The following is a 5,258-nucleotide window of genomic DNA, read 5'->3' as shown; positions in this document are numbered from 1 at the left end:
TAAAAAAAATATATATATATATTAGAATTAGGCAAAATGACCCACAGATGTGTTAATGTTGAAATATATTCAAAATATCTAAAGTGTTTTTTAAAGTTTTGAGGGAACACGGTCCTAATTTCCACTTATGTGGACTTCATCTTTATCAGCTTTAAATGAATGGACTTTATAAAGATGACATATCAAGCAAAACAAGAGACATATCTTTTTACAACCAAACAGATTTCAATAAAAAAACGTAGAGGTTTCTTACCAGAGGCACATTTATTAATGCTGCACCCATCCTGAAAATCGTGCTGTTATGTCACGTGACATGGTGCGTCAGAAGTTTAACCCTTATATGACAGTGAAGAGTCTTGCGAACAGTATTCAGTCAGTTTTAATTAATTTTCTTTATTTTATAATTATGCATAGCATTGTATTTTGACTTTGCCATATGCAATGCATAATTTTTAATTATGCATCGCATATGGCAAAGTCAAAATACAACATCCACACATGTGGACGCAGGGTCGCACAAGATTAATGTGGAAAAATCAGCAGAACTATAACCATCCACATCAAGAAAAAGATCAGAACGGTCCATGACCAACAAATTGACAATGTCACCAGCCAATAGGGTGGTAGGACATTAAGAGTCACTCTGAAAAGAGCGAAGAACAACATGGTTCAAAGACCGATATTCTTGGGAACAGGGGGAGGGGGAGAATAGAGAGAGAAGAAAGCAGAGAGGAGAGACTGAGGAAAGAGAGACAGGCTCGCCGGCCCCGGACACGTTGTCGACTGGCCCTCAGCTCGATATACTGCTTCCCTCTGCGATGCCGTGCGATGGCACGGGACCCCTTCAGCCATCCCTTTCGGTTGCTGGTTGACGCAGAGCTCCTGTGCCACCGGATCGAGCACTCCCTAGGCTTCACGATCCTCAGTCAGCGGCGAGGACTCCTTGACGGCGAATCTTTCCTCCTTCCCGGATTTCGGCACCAGTTTAAGAGGTTCGGAAGGTGGAAAAGGAGGAAACGGGAAACTTGGGATTGTAACTCAAAGGTAGAACTTTAATTAAGCTCAAAGTGGCTTTTCAGCAATACACTCATCAGATCAGATCACACTTTTAACAAAGTCTTTTCTCTCAGGTAGCTCTCTCTCTCTCTCTCTCTCTCTCATCAGCCACTGTTTCCTCTCCTCAAATAATCCCACTGCCCATCACTGGAACACGAGACCAGTGTGCACACATGTGGTGCTCATTCATCTCTCATCTTCCCGGCCTCGCTCTGCCCAGATGCCGCTTGGCCCCGCCCTGCTCGCCAAAAATGCACTACCTAGCAAGGTAGTGAACACTGAAAAATCTACCCTCCTTTACAGTAAGAACCTGGGAAGAGAGGGAAGATACTTCCAAGTTGTTAAACCTGGCAAAGGTGCTAGATGAAGCCCAGCCAGGCAGATATCTTTCAAGGACACAGCCTTAGCTCACACCAGGGAGGAGATATTGCACGCCTTGCGAATCATAAGGGAGCGCAATGGTGTCGACAACCCAGTGCATCCAACCGCTCCACCAGCTTAAGGAAGCAAGGGAGGTTGGGCCACACTGCTGCAACTAACAGCACTGTTTCCATGCCTTCTCAGACTTTGCAAGGCACATGGTGAAACAAATGAATGGCAGGGAATGCAAACTAGCTTTTCACTGGCCATTTGAGAGTAAGGGTCATCCAAGACAAAATCCTCAGAACTGATACACGTATTGACTGGAGAAGCCTCTCACACCAAATGAGGAACTGACGTGACAAGTTCAGCATTGGACACGACCAAAACCCCCTTAGCAGTTTATGTATGCCACGACTGGAGTGCTGTTGGTCTGGATCAGTGCGTGAAAGCACTGCATGACTGACCAGAAAGCTTTAGAGACAGGAAGACTGAGAGAAGTTCCAGGCTAAACAGCCACGCGTCTCCACAAGAAGCAAGCAGCCATGTCGCCATGAATGATGAGGCACTCTCATGTTGACCCAACATTGGAAAGGTCTTATACATAACAAGCCCAGCAGGGTAATGGCAGCTGTGATGGCCATCAACCCCAAGGCCCACTGAAACAGCTTTAGTGGAAAAGCTCTCCCTAGCTTGAAACTTGTCAAACATCTGAGAATAGAGTGTGATCATCGGTTAGATGCACCGGAATGTTAGAGAGTTGATTTTCATTCCCAGAAAGGAAACCTGTCAGCTGGGCACCAACATGCTCTTAGTCCAAATTGAGGCCCAAATGCAAATGTACAAGCAACAGATTTCTGCGTTTGCAAGCTTGCTCCTTGGAGTGCGCTAAAAGCAACCAGTCATAGAGGTAGTTCAAAACGTGAACGCCATTCTGCCTCAACAGATTTCAATGGGTGTCTCAATTCCAGTATGGTCAGCACCCTGCCATCCTTTTTGGCAACTAGGAAGTAACGGCTGATTAAACTGCACCGAGTGTCACACGCCAGCACTGTCACCACATGAGACAGAAGGCGAGGAGACATGGTCCGTAGCCGTGGCCGAGCTCAACTGAGGCCACACCTGTGTCCACCGGAGACTGAACACCACCCAGCCTCAGGGGAACATTCATGCAGTGTAACTGGGTTGACATGGGAAATTGGAAATTAGCTTACATGCAGTGGTGCATGAATAAATATTTGGAATGTAATGTTTTGGCATGGAGCCAACAACAGTACAAGCAATCACAATGTCGTGAACATCTTTTTGATTCCGGCCAACGGTGGGGAGAGCGAGGAAACTCTGCATGGACACGGAGGAGTGGTCCGGGCTTCTTCAGAGCTAGAGTGAACAGTTCCATGGGCTCTAGTCCTCAGTGATTGGTACTTGAACCATAAGGAACGTTTCTTTGCCTTTGTCTTTACGCTGGGCCAGGGAGCAAAATTTAAGCTAGGCCAAGGCTGCTGGGGCCTAGCTGCCGGCTTGGGCTCAATCTTCTCGGGAGCCAGAGCAGCTGAGGCACTCGCTGCCCCAACATTTTAAAGGTCTTTAGAGATGTTGAGCTGCCCATTGCGTCAGCAACTAATGCAGTGTTGACTTTAAAGTAAAGGGGGAAAATATATATTTTTTGTCTTTAAAACAACACTGTCATTTGTGCATTACATTTATTGTTATGTTTTCTTACTGTAAGTATACTGTTTGATTCTTCTTCTATTTGATCTTATTTCTTATCAAATTTCTTCAGTTTTTTGAGCATTTTGGCTCAGCTGCTGTTGATTTTATGTGTGTTGTATAAATAAACATAGACTTACATAAAGCTGAATCATTGTATGTACTGATTTTTAGGTGTCCTGCTGTAATTAAACTCTTTTGTCTCTCATTTGTAACCCTATTATCAGTATAGATTCTTTGAAGCATTTTCAATTTGCTAGTTCTGCTAAAAGATTTACCATACTCTGACCATACAGGAGCTTTCACATGGAATGTATTGTCTGGTGCTTATTAAAATAGTCCAGCCGAGAAAAACTCTTTCCACAAAAAGAACACAGGTAAGGCTTCACATTTGCATGAGTTTTCAGGTGCATCTTCAAGTCTGCTGCTAATGTAAATTCTTTGCTGCACTGATCACTATTAAATTGCTTTAATCCAGAGTGATACAGAAGATGACTTTTAAGAGTTGTTGCACTTTTGAAACGCTTTCCACACTGAAGGCATATGAAAGACTTTCCTCCAGTGTGGGCTTTCATGTGATTCTTAAGGGTATTCTTTTCTGTGAAACTCATTAAACACTGAAGGCATTTGAAAAGCTTCTCTCCAGTGTGAATTCTTAGGTGACTCTTAAGGTTTCCATCTAGTTAGAAACTTTATCCACACTGAGTGCATGTGAAAGGCTTTTCTCCAGTGTGAATCCTAAGGTGCCTCTTAAGGTTTCCTGCAAGTGAGAAACTCTTTCCACATTGCGTGCATGTGAAAGGCTTCTCTCCAGTGTGAATTCTTAGGTGATGTTTGAGATTTCCCTGTTTTGTAAAACTCTTTCCACACTGATCACAGGCGAAAGGCTTCTCTCCATTGTGAATTCTCAGGTGGCTCTTAATGTTTCCTTCTAGTGAGAAACTCTTTCCACACTGAGTGCATGTGAAAGGCTTTTTTCTGGTGCAAATTCTTAGGTGCCTATTAAGGTTTCCTTCTTGTGAAAAACTCTTTCCACACTGAGGACATGTGAAAGGCCTTTCTTTAGTGTGAATTCTTAGGTGGATTTTAAGGTTTCCTCCTTGTGAAAAACACTTTCCACACTGAGGGCAAGTGAAAGGCTTCTCTCCAGTGTGAATTCTCTGGTGTTGCTGTAGATCTCTGTTTAGTGCAAAACTCTTTCCACAGTGAGAGCAAGTGAGAGATTTTTTGGCTCTTGTTCTAAGAGTTCTTTTTCGTAAGAAATACTTTTCAGTCTGTGAGCAACTTAAAGATTCTTCAGCAGTATTGAAATAAACAGATTTGTGATACTGATGGTGTTTCTGATCCAAATCATTAATTTCTTGACTTTCCTCTTTCATCTCCACCAGGTCTAAAATGAAAAGTAAATAGTGACAAATGTTAAAACTAAAAACACAGTTGAACTCCATTTTAATGTCTGAAAGCAACAAAGGCAGGTATCTTTTTATGTTGCATTTTTGATATGCTGAAGTTTATCTCCATCATTCTCCTGTTAATATCACAAAATCTGGTAGATATTTCATTTATTCTTTTTTGCTTTTCAAATATGGTTTTACTGCTTATGTGATTTTCAAACTAAAGCTGCAAGATCCAGCAAACCGTCCAAAGCTTAGTTACAATAATGTTCCTCAACAGTCATTATGAAGAATCAAAAATAGACACCAACCTCCTTGTTCCTTAGTATCTTCATGTTTTATTATCCATTGTTCTGGATTACTCAAGTCTTCTTTCTCCTCTTTAATGGACTTCATTTTTACAATAGTAGGTCAGTAGACTTAAGTGGTTTCAGTTAGAGTTGTCTCTCCTAATATGACACTCTGCTCCTTTCTTCACCTGTAGGATGATGGGAATATGAAGTGCAGTGGAAAGGGGTTTACTGAAGTTGTGAATTAATGATGTTTTAGGCTAATTCTTAAAATGTTCTACATATTTGCTCCTTTGTTTCCCATAAGAAAGTCTAGTCGAATTACAACAAATCTCTCAATAGGAATTTTTACTTTAACTTGTTACTTTGTTGAATTGTGCTGTTTGGTTTAAATTAATTGAGAGTTTATTTGTAAATGTTTAAAAAGTCAGATGTATTTCAGCAGCTT

The 5,258-nt window shown here is 41.8% G+C and overlaps 1 pseudogene; it reads right to left on the bottom strand.

The window, feature by feature from the left end:
- Positions 1-1,854: 1,854 nt before the first annotated feature.
- LOC127645743 (gastrula zinc finger protein XlCGF57.1-like) lies at positions 1,855-4,916 on the bottom strand (annotated as a pseudogene).
- Positions 4,917-5,258: the final 342 nt, after the last annotated feature.

Source organism: Xyrauchen texanus, chromosome 6 (assembly GCF_025860055.1).
Source record: "Xyrauchen texanus isolate HMW12.3.18 chromosome 6, RBS_HiC_50CHRs, whole genome shotgun sequence".
NCBI classification, from domain to species: Eukaryota; Metazoa; Chordata; class Actinopteri; order Cypriniformes; family Catostomidae; genus Xyrauchen; species Xyrauchen texanus.
This window is presented reverse-complemented; position numbering and strand designations above follow the sequence as displayed.